Genomic DNA, 23061 nt, shown 5'->3' with positions numbered 1-23061 from the left:
CACACACACACACACACACACACACACACACACACACACACACACACTGCTAATGCCTCCTTGGAAACCAAAACACCGCAGAAGAAAAAGCAATTCTCATGACGTAACTTCGCAAGAACGTGGCAATTGTATCAGAACCACAGAACAATCCCTCATCTCTTGTTTCTGTATGACAGAATCTGCTCTTGTGTGTGGGCTCCCGGAGAGGGAAGGAAAATCCCATATGCCATGTTGGTTTCCTTCCAAACTTTCAGAATTCTCCTTCAATGTTTCAGGTTCAGGAAACCAAGAAAATAACACCAGACAGTCTGGTGCAGACCAGTGTTGAGAAGGCAGAATAACCACTTTTTCCTAAGCGTATGGAGGCTGTTTCAAAGAAAATACACATATCCAGGAATGTTCAATTACAAGAGAGTGATCTCTTCCAAATGTTGCAGACAAGCATGGAAACGGACCCGGAGCTCCGCTTCAGAGGACGGTGCTGCTCTCCACCTTCCTCCGTCCTGAACAGAAGCTGTGACAAGACGAACAGGAAGGAAGCAAAGAGGGTTCTGCCCACAACCCCTCCATCACTTCAGGAGCAGTAAGTGTATGTACGTACATGTGTATACACACACACACAAACACACACACACACACACACACACACACACACACGGCCACAGCATGCACATTTCCTATTGCCAGAGGCTTCCCCCAAGGTAACCATCACTGTGGTGCCGGACCACGGGCCGGCAGCTCAAGAAAGTCCCCCTAAGAAAGTCCCCCTTGTGCGGGCTGGCAGGGTGGTTATCTCCACCTCTTCCTGACCCTCTCCAAACCGGCCAGACCTCTTTTCCTGGCAAGCAGGAGCGTCTGGCGGCTTTCAAAGGGAGGCCCGGCCACGTAAGCACATGTCAGACTTGAATGCCATCACTCACTGCGGCGTTCACCGCCCCCCAACCCCCACCCCCGGCCCTTGCAAACCACCCGCCAGATGTTCAGCCTCCGACATCCCACCTTCTCGCTGAGGGAGACAGAGTGGGCCGGGGAGGCGCCACCACGGCTGTGCCCCCGTGGAGGAGAGAAAGCGGCAGGGTGTGGGAAAGCGGGCTGGATTTAGGGGTGGAGGGTCTGCAGACCTCACAGAAAGGGACAAACCCGTGAAACAGCACACCGGAGAAAAGGAGCACGAGGGCATCTTCCTGGGGAAGGGAAGCACCTGTGTTCACTGAGCTAAGGTAGGGCCTCCCGCAAACAGGCGGCGATCCGCTAATTCAGGTGGTAGGTGCGGAATGAGTGTCCCCACAGCCCAAGCACCACAGCCAGGGAGGCAGAAGAGGACACGGCCCATCCTTGTCCTCAGAAACCATAGTCTGGCCCAGGGGCGCCTAACCTTTTTAAACAGGAGGACTTCCTGAATTTCTTATGTAAAAGTAATACACGTGCATGCTGAAATTATAAAAACTGAATAAAAGGGCATAAAATAAAAAAGGCAAGTCCCTGTCCCCCACAAACCCTGGTCCCTGTGCCCAAGGTCACACAGTTCCCTTAGGGTAGGGCAGCATTTATGCACACATCCACACACACAGAGATACAAGTAAATGTACAAATATACACATAAATGTACTTAAACTATCCATTTTAACACCAAAAAGAAATAGTTCTATTTTTGGCATCTGTTGACTAAGAAAAACCCTTAGTAACAAAAAGCTGTTATAAATCACTAACACATTTAAATTAATCTGCGGTCTAAGAATCACAGCAATGTCTACATCCACTTGGAGTGCAGTGAGATGTATTTACAGCACTCATTCTTCAGCCTGACAGAGCTGGGAGCACACATGGATTTGGGGAGGCCTTAGAGCAGCCCCGAGTTCGACACCCTCACCCCCCACAGGCTCACAGCCGCAGGTGAAGCCAAGTACTTCTGTGGCTTAGGGAACGGACAAATCAGGATTTGAATTCTCACCTCTCACTCACTCTGAGCCCTGAGCAAGCTGCCTGACCTGACCCAGCTCCACCTTCCTTCCCTCCCCCACCTGGCAGATGGCAGATGGTCGAAGGGGTCGCCAGGTCGGTGTAGGCTGGAAGTGGCTGGTAAGTGTCAGCTACGTCTGTGCTGGCGCCCCTCACCACACGCTCACCCTCCCCGGGGACGGGCAGACGCGGGCAGGGCTCTCTTGGCATGAGACCACAAGACATCGCGCTGAAGTTGAGGCACCAAAAGAAATGTGAGTAAAGAATCTGCACTTCCAATAAAACCAGGGAAGGTTCTCAAAAGGAAACTAATCCAGGGCGCCTGGGTGGCTCAGTTGGTTGAGCGTCTGACTTCGGCTCAGGTCATGATCATGCAGTTCACGAGTTCGAGCCCCGCATCGGGCTCTGTGCTGACAGCTCAGAGCCTGGAGCCTGCCTCGGATTCTGTGTCTCCCTCTCTCTCTGCTCCTCCCCTGCTCATGCTCTGTCTCTGTCTCTCGAAAATAAACAAATGTTTAAAAACAATTTAAGATCACGCAGAACCATTCAGGACAGAGCTGAGGACAGCCTGGGGTCTGACGGCAGGAGGGCCCTGGGCCCCAGTCAGGGAAAGCCCGGCTCGCAAAGGGACTTAAGAAGTGCCTGAGTCTCCTGGAGCCTGCTGGGGAGGAAACCGGGAAAGCAGGAGATGGAGACTGGGGTTTTCCGGGAACTCAAAGTGACTCCTGAGCATATTCTCAGGTTCAAAGTAAGGAGTCCGTGGAGGGCAAAATATGAAAAATCCAAGAGACAGAGGGCACACCTGACAGAGCACGTCTCAGAGAAGATGGCAAGGGTGGGACTGTGGTGGCTGCTTCCCCTGCCCCCGGAAGACAGGGACAAGGGCGGCTGCCACCCAGACCTTAGCTGGAGGAGGGTGGCCCTGGGGAGACAGGAGAGCCTGGTCGGCACAGGGGGCACTAGTACACGGGGGTTTGGTGACGTCTCTCAGGACGAGACACTTTGACCCTATAGGTACCTGCAGCAGTAGTACAAGGACCAGACCACACGTTTCCTCCCGCAAGGACCTGACGTGACCCTCCGGACAGGGAGCTATCACAGCCCAGAGGACACTAATGAAGCCTCGCAGCTAGATGCAGGGAGGATCCTGGACTGAGACAGGAACGGAAAAAGAACATTAGGGGGGAAACATCAGGGAGGAAACCGGTGGCATCTGAAAAAAGTCGCAAGTCTTAGTTCATAGCATGGTACCTATGTTAACTCATCACCTAAGTCAGTCTGATAACTGTGTTAAGCCCGTGTGAGCTGTTCACATATAAGCTGGGTGAGGGATGCACATAAATGCTGTGTACTGTTCTGCAACTTGTCTGTAAGTCTAAAGTGATTTCAAAACAAAAAGCTGAATTTATTTTTTAAATATGTATTTATTTGAGAGAGAGCGAGTGTGTGCACATGCGCATGAGCAGGGGAGGGGCAGAGAGAGCGTCCCAAGCAGGCTCCTCACTGTCAGCGCAGAGCCCGATGCCGGGCTCGAGCTCACGCACCGTGAGATCGTGACCTGAGCCGAAATCAAGAATCAGATGCTCAACTGAATGAGCCACTCAGGCGCCCCTAAAAAGTTAAATTTAAAAAGCAATTCTGCACCCTCATATCCCACCCCACTCACCACCCCCAACACACACACACAAGCTCCACGATCAGGCCTAACACCAGGGGCTTGTCATTTCCCGTGCCAAACCATTAATTGACAGTTGCAGCTCTGGGATGCTGAGGTTAAGGCATTTCACACCCATTACATGCGGGCCAAATACACATTATCTACAGTAGACAGACGATGGGGCAGGCTGGAAGACAGTTTACTGTGAGGAGCAGGGGGTCCCTCTCTCCTTCTTAGTCCCTGCCAAGGGCAGAGGAATTACTGGTTTGACAGGTAACAGTCCAGCTCATTGACTGGGCCACATCCATTCGGACCATCCCTAAGAGCCAAAAAGTCACACACCTGTTGAAGGCCCCTCTCTTCCCCACTGCTGCTGTGAGACCTGTGGGACTCCCACACACGCCCCTAAGTACACCTGCCCGGCCTGGACCCCAGGTACAGGTCAAGTTTACGGAGCATGGGAAGCCCCAGTGGGCAAAGAGCTCATCACTTGCTTCAGCCAGCTTTGACCGGAGAGCCCTGTGCCAGAGACTGGCTGGTTCATGAGGGTCATTTAATTCAAATTCCCCTTTGCTGTTTTTCCTTGTCATCAGGATGAACTTTAGAAATATCAAGGTGAGGAACAGGTTGACAGAACAGGACACCCACACTCTTGGGCCTTCCTGACAGACACCACTGAGCCCTGACTCATCATGCACAGCCTGGCATTTCCCACTGAAACAGGAAGGAAGTCAGCTAAGAGTGAGGCGGGGTGGGCGAGGTCTGGCTGGAGGAGAGTGAAACACATCTGGGCAGCGGCACAACAAAGCCCATTAGGAATAAAGGGTGTGCCCCACGAGGTAGGAGCCAGAAGTTGAGGAAGAATACCCTGGTCCTAGACCGTCTTCAAGTACCATCCCACACCCCGACGGAGCACACAGCAGTGGGTGACACGGGCAGGGGTCGGGGCACCAGAGCGCACAGAGAAAGTCACATGTTCACAACAAACCACAGAAACAGATCTTAGTTCCAAGACAAGGTACTGGGTCCACACATCTGCGTTCCCCTCACCAAATCTTATTAAATGAAAAACAAAAACAAAAACAAAAGAACAAGAAATCTGTTGCAGTGTTGAAATACAGGGAAGAATGACATCACCGAACCAGAAGTTAAGAATTCCTAGAAGATTCGCAGCGAATGGAAGTGGACAGAAGAGAAGCTATGAGTGTCAGACATCTGGCCACAAAATCAACGGTCTCTCTGGTCTCAACAGCCAGCTAGAAAAGGCAATGGCCTGGGAGTCTACCAAGCAAATGATACCTACAAATAAACTTCAAAAGAAATGTACAGAAATCATTTGAAGCAAATTATGAAGTTTTCCTAACAAAAAAGAAGACAAATTAAAAGAGAGAGATTTCACTCCTCTGAATAAAGAGACAATACTGCAAAAGCATCAACTCTCCCCAACTGATCTATAAATAAAATACAAGGTCATTCTAAATTCTAAGGGGATTCATTTTGGAATTCAACAAATTGATTTGAAATTTCATCTGGAAGAATAATTTTTAAAAGCTAAGAAGTTTTCAAAAAAAGGACATGTGACAAGAAGTGATCTGTCCTGCCAGGAAGCCATGGTCGAGGATAAAGAGCACTGAGAGATGAATGAATGAGCAGGACAGAACGCAGCCCAGAGCACAGGGTCAAATACATGTGAGAATTAACATCTGGTCACAGTGGCAATGCAAACAGCATGCAGGGATGGATCAGTTAATAGATGTTGACAAAACAATTTACTATTCTCTTAAGGGGGGGGGGAGATTTGTTTAAAATCTTACCCAATATCATATATAAGAATAAAATTTTGATAGAGACTTAACCAAACATAAAATCCCCCAAAAATACCAGAGGAAACACTAACCATTATTTTTTTTTAATAACCTTGGGGTGAAGAAGTTCTCTCTAGGGTGATACAAAAGCCAGAAAAACAAAGGAAACCATCAGCAGATTTAACTACAATAAAAAAAATTCGAACTCTGTATAAGAAAAGACATCATTGGGGCACCGGGGTGGCTCAGTAGGTTAAGCAGCCGACTGTGGCTCAGGTCATGATCTTACTGCTCGTGGGTTCAAGCCCCACATTGGGCTCTGTGCTGACAGCTCAGAGCCTGAAGCCTGCTTCGGATTCTGCCTCTCCCTCTCTCTGCCCCCTCTCCACTTGCTCTCTGACTCAAAAATAAAAATGTTAAAAAAAAATTTTTTTTAAAGACATAATGGGGGCACCTGGGTGGCTCAGTCAGTTAAGCATCCAACTCTTGATTTCAGCTCAGGCCATGATCTCATAGTTAGTGAGATCAAGCCCCATGTCAGGCTCTGAGCCAACAGTGTAGAGTCTGCTTGGGATCCTCCCTCTCCCTCTCTCTCTGTCCCTTCCCTACTTGTTTTCTCCCTCTCCAAAATAAATAAAACATTTTTAAAAAGACATAAAAGATGTAAAACAACAAAAAAAAATGGGGAAATGTGTGTCTGAAATGTCATGAGAGAGGATGTAGTAAGATCCTTAATATGGAAGGAATTCCCCAAGAGCCTGGCTCAGCTCTCAGCAGACATGTGGCCCAGGCCAGGAGCCTGTTCTCTAAGCCCCAACTTCCCACCTGCAAAGAGAGAAGCTACCAGCAGCACCTTTCTCATAGGTGTGAGGACCACACGAGATGCTATTTGGGAAGCACTTAGCCCAGAGTCTGAGCAAAGCAAGGAAATCATCAGACGGGCAACCGACCACAGAGTGTGTCCCAGCAAGTCACTGACCATACCACCACCTGCAAAAAAGAGAAGAAAACACTGGAAAGCCTCATTGGCGTGTTTCAGTACAGGTAGGTGGACCACATCCACTGATGGGGATGGAAAGGATGATTGAAAAGGATGCGACAGACAAATAGTTATGGACAGAGAAAGATGGCCACAAATTCAGGACACAGCCACCCTTATTATTTCATTCAGCATGTATTTCCTGGAAGTCTAGTCTGGGTCAGGTACTGTTCCAGGTGCTGGGCACAGAGCAGTGAAGGAAAAGCCAGAAATCCCCCAGTACCTGCTGGTGGAGGAGGCAGACAATACAGCACGCAGGGAAAAGTGTACGGAGAGTCAGCTGTGGTAAGAGAGGAAAAAGGGAAAGCAGGGCGGGGGCGGCTAGGCAGAGGGGAAGGAGGGGTTGCAATCTTCAATGCGAGGGCTGAGAAGTGCTTTCACTGAGAAAGTGACATCTGGACATGCTTTCCAATACGTATGCACACGTGTGGGCACACACACGTACATAAAGACACGACTGTTACTACCGTCACCTGCGAAAGGTGTCAGTGCATAGCACTTTTACTTTCTACTTTTTGTACTTTCAGTATTGCTCCATTTCTTTCCAAGTAGGTGATAAAACAAGGCTGTGAGCAACACGGCATCTGGGGCGAAACCCGAAAGTGAACTTCCACAGACGTGCACTTGGAGCACGGCTCACGGCCAGGTAGTCCCGACGCAGGAGGGTGGGGTCGGGCGCCTGGTGCTCTGGCACCACCTGGTGGCCATTTCCAGCCGAGCAATGTCCTCCGCAGCCCATCAAGGAAGTAAGTCCGTCCGCAAGGCGCACAATTGTAACAACCCCACCTGCCCCGTGGACAGGGACTGGAGAGAAAATGGGCGGCACAGATGCAGTCTGGTTTGTTGGGTGGCAGGGTCAAGGCAGGATTTATTCAGCTTGGATTTTCAGAGTTTTTACAACGTTCCATTGTAACTACAAGGGCGCAGTCCTTTACGAATGTACTCGAGGGCAGAAGTGGAGAGAGGTGGGTTGGGGGGCACAGATCCATAAAACCAGGGCCTCTGCGTATGTGTCCCCAAAAAGGTTGGGGAATTTGTAGTGACAAACTCAGGTCACACAGCCTGTGGAAGAGGACGGGTCTTCCCCAGTGAGAGTGCCTAAGGGCCAAGGTCCTACGAGTCTGGCTGGGCTCAGGAGCCACGTAGCTGCTCTCCGTGATTAATCACTAACTAACTGGGCATGAGCACAAGCCACTAAGCCAGCACCTCCTCACCAAAGCCCAGAGGAGACTGAGGTACAAGCCCCGGGTGACAGGGCAGTGATGCTGATCACACCAAGGACTCTTCCTGGGACACTGGTCCCTTCTCCATCCTCTGGTCCTCGGTCTGGGTCGAGGGCCCCTCCTCTGTGCGCCCTCCACTAACCTGCCACAGCACCTGTCACCCTGACGGGGAACTGCCGTCATCCCTGAGCATGTGCCTGCTGGGCCACGAGCTCTGTACCCATCTCGTTCGCCACCAGGGACGGCACCTACAAGCGCGACACCCTGTGTCTGAATGCAGCTCTCCACCTAACCACCAGCATGGCAGGGGGCAAGGGCCTCTCTAAGCTCCACTTCCCCCTCTGTGCCCCAGCTTGTGCAGCACTCGCCTGAGTGCTCCGTGTGCATGAGGTCCCTGAGCTGAGGCCGCCTCTGTGGGTAAGTGCTGACGGCAGTGCCCGGCACAGGGCAGATTCTCCAACGGTTATTTTAGCCTCAGTCCCCAGCACAGAACCCAGCAGTCGGCTGTGTTCTCAATAAAAATGGATGAATTACTCCCCCAGCCTACTGTGGAAGGGAAGGGGCAAGGTCAGAGCAAGGCTGTGATGCTTGAGCCACCCCAACAGCACCCCCAAGCCATCTGGTTCTGCTGCCCCCCAAAAAGGCTCAAGGACTGCACAAAAGGACTTGAAGGAGACAAGGCCCTCCCGCAGGTACAAACACCCCTGCAGGGTGGGGCGGGGAGAAGTGGTGCAAATACCGGGGCTGATGCCTGAGGCAGGAGGGGCCGGGGGAGCACAGCAACATTCGGGGCTCAGGCAGGACCCAGGTGGAAGTTACCTCCCAGCAGCCGCCTCAACTAAGAACAGGCGAAACTTGCCTTAACAATCCCTCCAGCCCAGATCCCTCCCAGGCTCCCTACAGACTGATCTTCAAAGCCCAGCCAGCGCATATGAACATCACACGGCCCATGCGACCATCACATCCTAGCCTTGCTGTCCTTGCTTCCTGTGCCCTCCTCCCCCCACCCCACCCACCGATTCCTTGCATTCAAACCCACTCCCAAGTGGTCAGGGCTGTGGTCCTCACAGGGGAAGGAAAGAGGGGGCTTAGAGGTACCGCAGGCCCCGCCTATGGGGAAGCATGTTCTGTGCTGGGAGTTGCACTCCCTCTGCCAGCCCTGTGGAGGCGGCTTCCGGCCAAGGAAGGAGAGATGCGCAAACAGGTGCCAAAATGCTGCCAGAGGTCACCAGCGGCCACGCCGGCCCTGCTGTCTCTCACTGGGGCCGTGAGGCCATCCTCCCTCCTCTCCTCTCCAGTCTTAATCTAGATGTTACTTCCTCCAGGAACCCTTCTGGGACCCCCTCTGTTATGTCCTTCTCCCACTGGCTTTTAGAGCACCCAGCCTTCTCCTCCATGGCACCTGCCACAGTTGTCCTGCATCTGGGTTCGTCTTCCTCCCCGGACTGCCACAGCTCTGGCACACAGCACTCGGCTGCCTCTCCAAGACATCCAGTAAGAGGGTCACGCGAGCCGTGTCAGGAGCTGGCCCGAGGCTTCCACGGCTCACAAACCCTTTCCTGAGCAACCTTTGTGCTGCTGTCAATGTAAGTTTAGGTTCCGGAACTAGATGCTCAAAAGTCACAAAGTGTCACATGTTCCAACGGATGGCCTTCATCTTACAGAAAGGAAAACTCACGTCTCCTTGCTTAAACAGTCACATTTATAAAGACAATCTCAAAAGAAATGACAGAAAGGAAGGTACAGCTACAGTTACTGGGATGTTTCTTGATATTTAATTATTTATAGATTCTACCTCATTGGACTTCCAGTTTAAACTGCAAAAGCAACAGGTCCCTGTGGCTCTAAGGCAAATCCAGTAAGATGTACAAATAAAACTCATCAACCCACCCTTCCCCCGCCGCCCTCCCCCTTCCACACTCCAGAGGTAATCACAGCAAGCAGCAAGGTGTATGCCTCCAAGTATTTCCGCTAAGCCGCATAAATACACATAACCAAGCGGGACTCATACCAGAAACCAAGGCCATACCCTCAAGCGCCTGCAGGGCCCAGGCAGATGAGGTCACTGGTGAAGATGCAGGTATAACAGGAGCAGGACACACGGGGCCTGTGGCTAACTACACCACTTAGAACTTTCCATTTGGAACATTTGTAAAGCTCTGAACTGGCCACACAAAGCAACCAAGGGGGAGATTAGACAGTGCTCTTTGGGCCGGGTAGCAGAGTGGATAGAAGTTCAGATTTTGGAGCCCTGGTCACAGCCTGGGCCTAGCATCTATTGGTTGGGTGACCTTAAGAAAGATATTTAGTCTCAGGGCACCTGGGTGGCTCAGTCGGTTAAGCGTCCGACTTCGGCTCAGGTCATGCTCTTGTGGTTTGTGGGCTCGAGCCCCATGTTGGGCTCTGTGCTGACAGCTCAGAGCCTGGAGCCTGCTTCGGATTCTGTGTCTCCCTCTCTCTCTGCCCCTCCCCTGCTCACACGCTGTCTCTTGTCTCTTGTCTCTCATAAGTGAATATTTTAAAAAATAATCTTTAAAAAAAAGATACTTAGTCTTTCTGTGCTTCAATTTCCTCCTCTAAATATAGGTGATCTAATACTGCCCACCTTGTGAGTTCACTGTGAGATGAGAGTAAGTTCACTGTGTAAAGCACTTAACACAGTGCCCAGCACAGGGTTATCTGCCACCACAGGCCACCAGTTTGCAACCCCTACTGGAGACGTTATTATGCAATTTATCTTTTAAACCCACCAGACTGTGGCCTTCTCCCATGTCGGAACAGAGAAGGCCGGCTCCTTTGTAATAAACGCCTAATCCATCGCTGCCTTTTTGCCACTCCAAAAATTAGAAAGTATCTAATACACTTTAACGTGTAAAGTTAATGTGTAATACACACGTTAAAGTGTATTAGATACTTTCAGATTATGTTCCCCACGAATTAGAACAGTTCATACTCCCTACCAGCAATGTCATAGAGGACCCACTTCCCCACTCACTTGCTAACACTGGTTTCATTGTAACTTTTTTTGCTAATTAAAAAGGCAAAAAAAGAAAACTATTGTTTTAATTTGTATTCATTCTGCTACTGATTATAGTTTGAGGCAGAGATCTCAACTTCTTTTTTTCTCCCTTTCTTCTTTAGAATGAGAACTCCTGTTTTTAGCTAAGCCCACCCTGTGCTCCCTTGTAGCTCAATGTGGCTAAGCTCTACTCATTGAGGTATAAATGTTAGTGCTGTGTGAGACCTTTAAGAAAGGTCTGAAAGGGTCACTATGAAATTGTGACTTATAATAAGAAATATGTATTTGGTCTTTATCCCCCTTGCTCGTACAGAGCTCCTAAAATGCTTGGAATTTTCTAGGTGATGAGAGCAATAATAAAAAAAAAAAAGTATCTTTTGTTATGTTAAAAAAAAAGAAATGTCTGAAAGTGCACAGGCACACCCTTCTTCCCCTTGCCTCCTTCAGGCTTTTGGAATGCAGATGTAATGACTGGAGCTCAAGCAGCCATCATGAATCAGGAGGCAATCTGCTATAGATGGAAGAGCTGCAAGACCTAAGGAACCTGGGTCTAGGATGACACTGATTCCACCATACCAACCGTACACTGCCTACCTCTTCACTTTTTCAGGAGATGAAAACATATAAACCCTTATCGTTCAAGCCATTTTATGCAGGGGTTATCTACTGTATGCAACCAAATCTAGCCCTAATACACCTTCTCATCCCCAAAAGTCAAAACTGAACCTGTATTTCTCCTTCCTTAAGACAGATAAAAACAAAGCCTCTATGTTTCATTTCCTCTGTGTTTATTTAAGTGTCCTAAACATGGAACACTGATTTCTTCACTCTCTCATCCCTTCTCCCAACCTTAGGTTTTGCAAAGGTGGTTTAAAATTTTTGTTTTCAGCCTATTATGTTTTGCCATACAGCAGTTCTCCTCTATCTTAAGAACTGTTAATAAGTTAACACAATAAAAACGCCGATGCACAGCAGTAGTCACTGAGATAAACCATAGGCACTGACAGGTGCCCTGCTCTGCTCTGCTCCCTGCATTCTTCCTCTATCCCATCATCTCTGCCCTGCTTTCACTGTCCTTCCACTGGACAGTTTTACAAGGCATTTTCTCAGCTGCACTTCATGGATACTGTATGTTTTATGCCCTCACATGTCTGAATCGCCTTTCTTTTGCAACAAGCCATGAGTGGCATTGTGGCTGGGCACACAGAGGACTGCAGCCCCTGTCCCTTGAACAGTCTGCAGACAAGTCCACTGCCTTCCAGCCTCCAGCACTGTATATGGGAAGCCTAATGAGAGTCTAATTCTCTTTCCTTTAAAATCCTGCTCCTTCTTCTTACAAGAGATTTTTCTCTTTCTTCTTGGAGTTTAAGAATTTTACTACAAAATAGGTTAAGTGTTAGCCTTAGTATGAACTGGATGAATCCACTGAATCTGAAGAATCACATCTTTCTTCAGTTCACAGCTATTTCCCTCTACTGCTTTTCTATTACTCCTCCATCTATTCCTTCTTCTCCTTCTGGAACTTCTACTACCCCCATGCCAGGTCTCCTGGATAAGGCCTCTAAGTGTCTCACATTTTAATTCATGATTTCCATTTCTTTTTATTATTGTTCTGGGTTGTGAGGCATTTCTTCTGTGTGACTTTCCAAACCACTAATTTCAACTCTTCTATTGATCCTTGAATTCAAAATACATGTTTTTTTAGTTCCAGAAAGCCTCTGGTACACTCCAATCTCACCCCTTTGGGAGTTCCTTCCTTGTGAATTAAAGTTCTTAAGCGTCCTCTCCATTCATCCTGCCTCAAAGGAGCCACTGCTCCAAGTGTGAAGCCTGGCCTTCCCTCCTTTCTATGGCCAAGTCTCCAAAAATGTGCTGTCACTTGCCATTGCCTGTTGAAGGACACGGGTTCTCACATTCCCCGTTCATGGCAGACTGCTTGAGCCTCTGCGGCGGCAGAAGCCCGAAGCCCTGGACGACCTGACAGCCTCTGTTCAAGAGGGCCCAAGGGAAATGAGCTGGTGAAGTGTGACCTTCCTGCTGAGAGGTGGGCGGGGCAGATGCTCTGCCCTTCGGTCCCCACCCTGGTGATGACAGGAGAGAGGAGTCCTCGCACCTGCACAGACTGGGGGCAATTCTGCCCAGATTCTCCGCGGACAGCAAGTGGGCAACCACCACCCCTCTCCAGGAATCCAGTTCTGTTTTCTTTTTTAAGTCTTTTTTTAAACATTTTAAAAAGTTTATTTCTTTTTTAGTAGTTTCTACACCCACCATGGGGCTCGAACTCACAACCCTGAGATCAAGAGTTGCATGCTCTTCCAACTTGAGCCAGCCAGGTGCCTCATCCTGGAATCCAGTTCTAATCAGACCCAAAAGCACAGACAGTGGAGACAGGTTCCATTTCTAGAACAAGACTGACCTAGAGTCCAATCTCAACTCTGCCACTAACTTGCTTTGCGACCTCAGGGAGACTACTTCCCTCTGAGTCTGTTTTGTCTTGTGCTCCTGCCCATCCTCCAGCAGCTGTCTCCAGCATCCTCCTCGGGGAACCAATCCCACCAGTAGGTAAGTTTCAGGGAAAGAGCTTCTTCTAAGCACTATATGAATTACTTGTATTGTAGTTAATTGTGGAACATGAAGGAAGACTGAAGCCCTGGTAGGAAAACATCAGAAACTTCACCTTCTGCCTCTTTTGTGATAATGGGTTGACAGAAGGGTAAGGCTACTAGAAGAATCTGAAAAATATCGTAATCTTTCAGCTTTTAACATTTTTGTGATTTCTCCTACCTGTACAGAATCTCTTAACATTCTTTTAGGCAAACACTCTCTGCTTCTCCCCCTTTTATTCTTTTATGTTGTCTCAAGACCCGAGAACCATGGCCACAAAGCAGATGGGTGTGGAGAGCCATAAGAGAGTCCAAGTTGGTTTCAGTCTGGTAATATTTACTGAGCACCTACTGTATATAAGGCACTGCATGGGATACAATAATGGGCAAGACACAACCCCTGCCTTAAAAGAGCTTAAAGTCTAGAGGCGCCTGGGTGGCTCAACCTGTTAAGTGTCCAGCTTTGGCTCAGGTCATCATCTCAAGGTTTGTGGGTTCAAGCCCCGTGTGAGGCTCTCTGCTGTCAGCATGGAGCCTGCTTTGCATCCTCTGTCTCCCTCTCTCTCTGGGGCCCCCCCCCCCCCCCGCCACCGCCACCGGCTCTTGTGTGTGCACACACTCCCTCTCTCTCTCTCTCTCTCAAAAATAAATACTTCTTAAAAAAAGAGTTTAAAGTCTGGTAAAGGAGGTAAGGTAGGAGGTACAGGGTACATCACAAAAAGCATGATGTGATGCAGAATGCAGGCAGGGCCACAAGGAAGTTAAAATATGTGCCATGAGGGTTTAAAAGGAAGGAGAGCCCCCAGCAGCTGGGGGCACACAGATAGGGCTCACAGAATCTTAGGGAGCAAGAATGGGGGCGGGGGGGGGGGGGAAGAGGGTGGCAGGGCACTGACCACCAGAGTGCGGTCTCTTGAAGACAATGACCACGTCTTATTTGTCTTCATATGCCTTCACCCTTCCTCCCACGGCCAAGCCACTCACACAAGAGGTGGTCTTTCTGATGAAGGGTCTGGGGCAAGGGTAGCTGAACTGGAAAGAGAGAGGAGAAGGGTCTGTGTGGAAGTACAGGGACAGACTGAGGCTGAGAGAAAGGAAGTCATCCCAGGTACTGGGGAGTCAGACACAGAACATCCAGCTTCTCACCACTTCTCACCAGCTTCTCACCTTACCAAAAAGGTAACAGCATAACAAGGGAGCAACAAGAGGTTCTGCACGAGGAGGTAGAGAAAAGAAAAGCCCTTGATGTAAGAACCAACAGAGAAAACCTCAGAGTTTAATCTGGAGAGAAGGAACCTCTGCATGCATGGCTCACGGAGGATGTCTGATGTCCCAAAAGCCACCCTGCAGCTCCTCGGCCCCACAGACCCCGCTTGGCATGGGGTTCCTCTGACCGCACCACCACCCAGATCACCTGCACCAGCGTGCACCTTTCTGTGCCTGTATATTACGGCCCTGCTCAAGAGAGCACATCTGACTACGGTCCATAAGCCGACTTACCAGGAATACATGTGGGGCTTCATAATCCCAGGCCAACAGGCTATACCATCCCAGCACGTCTCTTTCCAAACAGTAGCCGCTGTAAAAGTAGGAGGAATAACTACATTTACAACCATGTTCCATATGGTAAGATCTGTTTTTCAAAGCTCAGCAAGGTCAGACCAACTATAGTGCTGTAAGATATGATTTCAGCCTGTTCTTTGAAATGTCAGTTTTTCCCGCAGGTCAATATTTTGTATCACCATTAGCCTACCAGGTAGCAAAGCCTGTCCCAAATGCATCAAAATCAACTTAAACTTCCTAAACTTCTCCTTTCCTGTCCTGCTTTGGATACATGCTGTGTTAAGCATGCAAGGGTTTGCCCGGGGGAATCACCCCCAAAGAAAAGCATCGACTCTATGGGAATGTGCATTCTGGCAGGCCCAAAGCACCAGCCATGGCCTCGGGCACTACCCAGCAGGAAGGGGACTCAGGAGTACCCAGACACAAACACCCCTGCCCTCTGAGCACACTGGTGTTGAAAAGAGTGTGCACACAAGGGAGGGAGCGGCCAGCATGTCCCGACACAGAGACGGCCTCTTGGCAGCCCGCTGGCACAGACAAGCATCCTGCATAGGGTGCCTGCAAAGGCCCCCGTCACTGGTTTCTGTCCTCCACAGCACCCCCCCTCCCACCTCACTCCACACCCAGGAGGGCGACCGTACCACCTTCTTCACTGAGGAGAGTTGACTTCAGCTCCCTTGGGTCCCTCCCTTAGCCTAAATGTTTCTGTATCTTCTCCTGGTCCTCTGCTCCCACCTCTGAGAAAGAGGCAATTGCCAGAGATCCAGGGCCAACCACTGGCCTGGGCTCGGGGCTAAGACACCTCTCCCTGGCAACCCCAACCTCTTCCACTCTCTTGGTCTTACCCTCTACCTGAGAACACCTGCAGTCCTCCCCAGTCTTCAAAAGAACTCTGACCCTTGAACTCCAGGCTGCTTCCCATCAGACACCCCAACTTCCTCAGTACCGCACCCTCTCACTACCACCCGCCTGGAAACACTCTACCTGACGAGTGGGGCTGCTCCCTCCCAGGCCACCAAGACCTCCCAACTGCAGAGACTAGTGACCTCAGGTTCTCCCACCTCTTGGTTCACTAGTCCCTCTTTCTGGAAACTCAGCTTTCAGCCCCTAATAACGACTTTGTGGCTCTGTCTCCTCCCATCCCGTTAGCCTCTCCAGCCTCCTCTGCCGGCTCCTTTCTTCTGCTGACCCCTTCCTTTTGTCCTCTCACCTTTCAGAGCTTCCCCTCAGCCCCTCCTCCCAGAGATCTGGCTTCCGCCTCCCTCTCCAGCCCACCACCACCCTGCTATGTCTCACGCGTCATGCTCCAGCAACAGGGAAACCAACCCAAACACAGACACCCACTGAACTGCTGGAGGCCCACCCACTGGCCCACCTGCCTCCCACCTGCTTCCAGCAGCCAGGCTGCGCTCAGGCGGCCCCCTTGCTACCACCCTGAGCCACACAGCTCACCAAACCTTCTGACCCTTCACTAGCGACAGCTGAGAAATCTTAAGCGAACACCTCTAACGTACGTATATTTATTTGTACGTTAACTACACATTCTAATGTACCGACGTGTTATACATATTATAAAACAAACACAATGATCAAAGCAATAAAGATGAAATAAATAGGCTAAAACAATGACTTTATTTTATTCATCAACAATACAAAAAGCTTTCACTCTCATGACTAATAATAGCTTTAATAAGAGCAATGTGACTGATACGCTTCCCTTTTCTGTGTTTTAAGTACACTTTTTACAGATGTGCAACATACACACAGAAAAGAGCACAATTATAAGTGCACAGGTTAAAGAATTCTCACGAAGTGGGTATATCCATGTAGCCAGCACCCAGAAGGAGAGACCAAACATCACCAGCACCCCCAGAAACCCACTGCACCCCCTTCTATCACTACCTACCGCCCAAGGGTAGCCATCCTCGTGGACAAGATGTCACAAAGTAAGTATCGCAATTCCTTTTAAAGATGAGAGTGAGGGGCGCCTGGGGGGTTCAGGTGATTGAGTGTCTGACTTGACTTTGGCTCAGGTCATGCTCTCCTGGTTCTTGAGATCGAGCCCTGTGTCAGGCAGGCTCCATGCTCGGTGTGGAGCCTGCTTAAGATTCTCTTTCTCTCCCTCTGCCCCTCTCCCCTACTCACACTCTCTCTCTTTCTCTCAAAGAAAAAAAAAAAACTTCAAAAGATGAGGATGAGGAGACTGAAATTAAGCACCTCTCTCAGGCTCGCAAACCTAAGGTGAGTCAGAGCAGGACCCCAGGTCTTTGGACTTCAGTGTTTCAGTGTACTGTTTCTACTTGCAGAGAAATACTGTTTCCAACATAAACACCTTCACAAGAGGCTAAAACACTTAATAAAAGAACATGCTTGTGGACTGTGCCCATCCCAAAACACAACTCATGACAGAAGAGAAGAATAAAATGGTCTATTGATCCAACTTTGAGACAGACACATAGAAAGTCTGGACAAATGTACCCCAAGTGTTAAGAATAAGATAATGGCTGATAAAATCTTGCCATTTGTAACAACATGGATGGACCTAGAGGGTATTATTATGTTACGTGAAATAAGTCAGACAGAGAACAAAAATACTGTATGATTTTATATATGGAACCTTAAAAACAAAACAAAACAAAAAACAGATTCTTTTTTTATTTTTTTTAACGTTTTTTATTTATTTTTGAGACAGAGAGAGACAGAGCATGAATGGGGGAGGGTCAGAGAGAGAGGGAGACACAGAATCTGAAACAGGCTCCAGGCTCTGAGCTGTCAGCACAGAGCCCGACGCGGGGCTCGAACTCACGGACCGCGAGATCGTGACCTGAGCCGAAGTCGGCCGCTTAACCGACTGAGCCACCCAGGCGCCCCAAAAAACAGATTCTTAAATACAAAGAACAAACTGGTGGTTGCCAGAGCAGAGATGGGTGGGGAGATGGATGAAACAGGTGAAGGGATTAAGAGGAACAAACTTCTAGTTATAAAATAAATAAGTCTGGGGCGCCTGGGTGGCTCAGTCAGTTAAGCATCCGACTTCAGCTCAGGTCACGATCCCACAGTTTGTGAGTTCGAGCCCCTCATCGGGCTCTGTGCTGACAGCTCAAAGCCTGGAGTCTGCTTTGGATTCTGTGTCTCCTTCTCTCTCTGCCCCTCCCCAACCTGTGCTCTGTCTCTCTCTCTCTCTCTCTCTCTCTCTCTCTCTCTCTCTCTCTCTCTCAAAAATAAATGTGAAACAAATTTTTTTAATAAAAAATAAAATGAATAAATAAAAATAAATAAGTCAACACCAAAAATTAAAAGCATTTGTACAGGGGCACCTAGATGGCTCAGGTGGTTAAGTGTCTGACTCTTGGTTTCAGCTCAGGTCATGATCTCACGTTTTGTGAGTTCGAGCCCCACATTGGGCTCTGTGCTGACAGCATGGAGCCTGCTTGGGACTCTCTCTCTCCCTCCTCTCTCTGCCCCTCCCCCACTTGCTCATGCTCTTTCTCTCTCTCTCTCTCTCTCCCTCAAAATTAATAGACAGACTTGGGGCGCCTGGGTGGCGCAGTCAGTTAAGCGTCCGACTTCAGCCAGGTCGCGATCTCGCGGTCCGTGAGTTCGAGCCCCGCGTCGGGCTCTGGGCTGATGGCTCAGAGCCTGGAGCCTGTTTCCGATCCTGTGTCTTCCTCTCTCTCTGCCCCTCCCCCATTCATGCTCTGTCTCTCTCTGTCCCAAAAATAAATTAAAAAACGTTGAAAAAAAATTAATAGACAGACTTTAAAAAATAAATAAATAAAAGCATTTGTACAGCAAAGGAAACCATCATAAAACAAAAAGGCAACCTAGTGAATGGGAGAAGATATTTGCAAATGACACATCCAATAAGAGGTTAATATGCAAAATATATAAATAATTTACACAACTCAACACCAAAAAGATGCCAAATAATCTGACTTTTAAATGGGCAAGGGCTCTGAATATTTTTCTAAAGAAAATATGCAAATGGCTTACAGACACGTAAAAGATGCTCAACATCACTCATCATCAGGGAAATGCAAATCAAACCACAATGAGGTATCACCTCACACCAGTCAGAATGGCTAGCATCAAAAAGACAGGAAACGACAAGTGTCAGTGAGGATGAGGAGAAAAGGAAACCTTCGTGCACTGTTGATATGAGTATAAATTGGTGCAACCCCTGTGGAAAACAGTATGGATGTTCCTCAAACAATTAAAAATGGAACTACCCTATGATCCAGTAATTCCAGTACTGGGTAACTGCCCAAAGAAAACAAAAACACTAATTGGAAAAAATACATGCACCTGTATGTTTATTGCAGCATTATTTACAATAGTCAAGATATGGAAGCAGCCCAAGTGTCCACTGACAGAGGAGTGGATAAAGAAGATATGGTAGGCACATATACACAATGGAATATTATTCATCCATAAAAAAGAATGGATCTTACTATCCGTGACAATATGGATGGTCCTAGAGGCTATTATGCTAAGTGAAATTAGACAGAGAAAGACAAATACCATATAATTTCGCTTCCATGAAGAATCTAAAAAACAAAACAAAAAGCCAGATTCTTAAATACAGAAAACTGGTGGTTGCCAGAGGGGAAGAGGGTGGGTGATGAGCAAAAGGGGATTAAGAGGTACAAAGTATTGTACCAGTATTAAGTCCCGGAGACGAAAAGTACAGCATAGGGAATACAGTCAATAATATTGTCATGGCAGTATGTTGTGACAGAAGGTAATTACATTTATCATGATGAGCACTGAATAATGCATAGAATTGTCCAGTCACAAATCACTATGTTGTACACCTGAAGCTCATATAACACTGTATGGCAACTATACTTCAACAATAAAAAAAAAAAGAAGAAGAAGGAAAACGATAAAAAGAGACCATGGCTTTTGGGGGGGGGGGACATCTATCTTTATTTTCTTACTTTTCCATAATTAACATTTAATAATCAGGAAAAGAACTACTTTTTAATTGAGATATAATTCACATACCATAAAATGGACCCTTTTACACTAGAACGCAGCAGGTTTTAGCATATTCACTAAGTTGCACAGTCATCTCCACTAATTCCAGAACATTTTCATCAGCCCCAAAAGAAACCCTGTCCCATTAGCACGCACTCCTGTGCCCCATCTCCCTGGCGGCCACCAATCTACTTTCTGTGTCTATGGGTTTGCTTCTTCTAGACATTTCATAAGAAAGAATCAGGCAGTATGTGGCCTTTGGTGTCTGGTTTCTCTCACTTAGAATGTTTTCGAGGTTCATCCATGTTGTACCAAGAATCAGTACTTCATTCTTCTTGATAGCTAAATAATACTCCATTATATGGATGTACCACATTTTGTTTATCCATTCATCACCTGATGGGATATTTGGGTTGTTTCCATTTGGGGCTATTATGAATAACACTTCTACTGCTATGAACATGCATGTACAACTTCCGGTGTAAGCATTTGCTTTCAATTCTCCTGGGTATATACCTAGGAATGGAATTAAGTCATGTGGTAATTTGGTATTTCATTTTTTGAAACACTGACATATTGTTTTCCAAAGAGTATGCACCATTTTACATTCCCACCAGCAATATGCCCTCCTGCAGAATGAAGGTACCAAGCAAATCTCTCCAGGGTGGTTCGAAAAGATGATGTCCAGAGGAATCACCACAAAAGTGGCCCCAGGTACACTGCACACCTGCACAGCATTTTATTAGCTAGAAACACACGTGCAGGCAGACTGGATGGCATGGAGCTTGCTTTCAAATCTTTTACCCCTCATATGTGTACAGTTCTTTAGAGTGGAGAGTGTCTTCACATGCATGATCCCTAGTTTAACCAGGAACTCCTGCTTTCTCTGTTAATTATGGTTTCATGTTCTGTCTTCTCTCCATCATTTCATTTGTATTATATGTTATGTCATAATCAGAACAACACTTTGAAATCATCTGATACTTGAATGGTTCCACTCCCACTGCCAACCCTTTCCTATGACTTGCCCGTGGATGGTCTTTTATTCTAACTCATCTCTCAGTGATGGGAGCATGCCTTCCAATGATTTCCCCCTACCCCGGAGTGGTGCATGGTTGTAGCAAAAGCTACACACAAGGCGTGTCCTTATACAACTGGAAAGAATTTCTGTTACCACCAAATGTGAACTAAAACTGGGCTGAGAATTCTTTTTTTTTTTTTTTTTTTTTTTTTTTGGGTCACAACCTTTTCCCTCAAAACTTGACAGGTACTGTCCCATTGCCCCCTGGCACCTATGCTGTAGGTAAGCCTGAGCCTCGCTAATTTTTTTTTCTTTGATTTAAAGGTTCCTTCTGCCATGATGGCAATGGTATCCTCTCCTAATTTTAGCTAATTTTGCCTGGCTCACGATGAGCCCTTCTAATCTACAGATTCAGGTCCTTCTTCAGAAAAATTGAGGCTTCCTTCTATGCTGTTTGTTCTGGTCTCCAGGCTGGTTTGTTATCCACACCTTGGGGTCTCCTCTGTGGCTTTCTTGTCCCTTCTGAGCACAGCAATGTGTCTCCTCCTGACCCCTTGACATACCACGGTGCCACAGTCTCAAATGCTGGCATTATGCGCTTCATTTCCTTCTGTCCGCAAGCTGCTTTCTCATCTTTGTCTGTTGACTCATCATCTCACTTTTCACAACATCTCTAACTTCTCAGGGAGGACAGAGACAACCTTTGAAGCTGGGAAACCTTCTGTCCAAAGCTTGCTCCTCCTCTCTTTCTTGCACACCTTACTGACTTCCCTTGACACCACTGATCTTCTCAGTGCATCCCCTCCAGTGTTCCTTCTTCCATTTGTTCATCCTTAAATGAGGACACATGAGACCTGGTCTGGTATTTACCCAAAATTTGCACACATATTCCCTTTGGTCTCCTCTCTACTCACCCTAACGGATTCAAGGTTCCTTGGGCAGGGTTGTGGGTGAAGGCCCAGCACTGCATCTGGCACTCATCAACTGGGACCACTCTTAGTAACTGTCTTCTCTTGCCTCAGTTTCCTCTTCTATAAAACTGGATAGTAGTTGAGCTCATCTTTCAACACCCTTTAGCTCTATATTTTTATGGTACTCATAACACATCATACAGATTTAAAAGTTTCATTAGTTTGGAACCAATTATCAAGGACTTTGCTCAACATATGTAAGAACAAGTAATAACCTATTTCTTAAGAAAAACTCACTGTACTTTATTTCAAGTTAACCAAACCACAAATATTCAGTTCAAGAAATAGGCTTCATTTGATTATATATAAGAAAAAAGAGAATTATAAATAATTTACCAAAACCTAGCAGAGTACATGGCCCAGGGATGTTCTGGGTATGAGATGCATACAAGAAAAAATAAAACAAGAAATGTATACAAGAAGGCAGAAGTTTGGTGCCTGGGTGGCTCAGTTGGTTAAGCAACTGACTTCGGCTCAGGTCATGATCTCACAGTTTGTGAGTTCAAGCCCCACAATGGGCTTCCTGTTGTCAGTGCAGAGCCTGCTTCGGATTCTCTGTCTCCCTCTGTTTCTCTCTCTCTCTCTAATTAATTAATTAAACATTAAAAAAAAAACTTTAAAAAGAAGGCAAGAGCTATACACAAGCAATGGAGAATCATCCTTTCTCTTCCTGTCAGGCTGCCCAGCCCCCCACCAATTCCATAACCTTCAGTCTTGTCTAAACACTGGAAACCAGGTGGGAACACTGTAACAACCATGTCATCGCTGGACCTGTCTTTTCAGAGACATAAGGGATAATGACACTGATCGAGAGCTTCCTATTGGCACACACATTATCCCAATTAATCCTGGCAAGCACCTGTTAGGGCACTCACTCCTCCATGTTCTCTGGCACTCCAACATGTCCCGTTGGGCAGGCCAAGAATGCAACCTCTGACCAGCCTTTACCCAGGCCACTTTTCAAGGCTGTGCTTGCAGTGGGCAGCTTTGAGGGATGAGACAATGTCTCCCTCAGGGCTGAAAAGCAAGCTTGCTTACTGCCTGCTATAAAGCACCTGGTGCCCCCGGCCCTGACACAGAAGCACAGCCTCCATCTGGGCCCATGGCATCACCCCCATGGAATGTGGGGGAAGGGAAATGGACACACACGCTAATGTTTATGCTAGCAATAAAGTCCTTTGCCTCTGACTCAGGCATTACACATACAAGAAGGAAGGAAGG

At 47.8% G+C, this 23061-nt stretch overlaps 1 protein-coding gene across 12 annotated transcripts in view; it reads right to left on the bottom strand.

Annotated features, from left to right (window-relative positions):
* Positions 1–23061, bottom strand: part of RALGPS1 (Ral GEF with PH domain and SH3 binding motif 1) — a 275161-nt gene that overhangs the window by 237011 nt on the left and 15089 nt on the right. For 10 of the 12 annotated variants that reach the window (XM_040482350.1, XM_040482351.1, XM_040482355.1 and 7 more), the window contains exon 2: positions 14806–14884. The exons of 1 other annotated variant lie outside the window; for it this stretch is intronic. The gene's annotated coding sequence lies outside the window, so the exon portion shown is untranslated. Of the gene's footprint in view, positions 1–9085; positions 9105–14805; positions 14885–23061 lie in introns of those variants that run through there. One more of the 12 variants, XM_040482347.1, reaches the window with a different exon arrangement.

Source organism: Herpailurus yagouaroundi, unplaced genomic scaffold, assembly GCF_014898765.1.
Source record: "Herpailurus yagouaroundi ecotype Mexico unplaced genomic scaffold, PumYag 160, whole genome shotgun sequence".
NCBI classification, from domain to species: Eukaryota; Metazoa; Chordata; class Mammalia; order Carnivora; family Felidae; genus Herpailurus; species Herpailurus yagouaroundi.
Note: the sequence above shows the minus strand (reverse complement) of the source record. Positions and strands in the feature narration are given on the sequence as shown.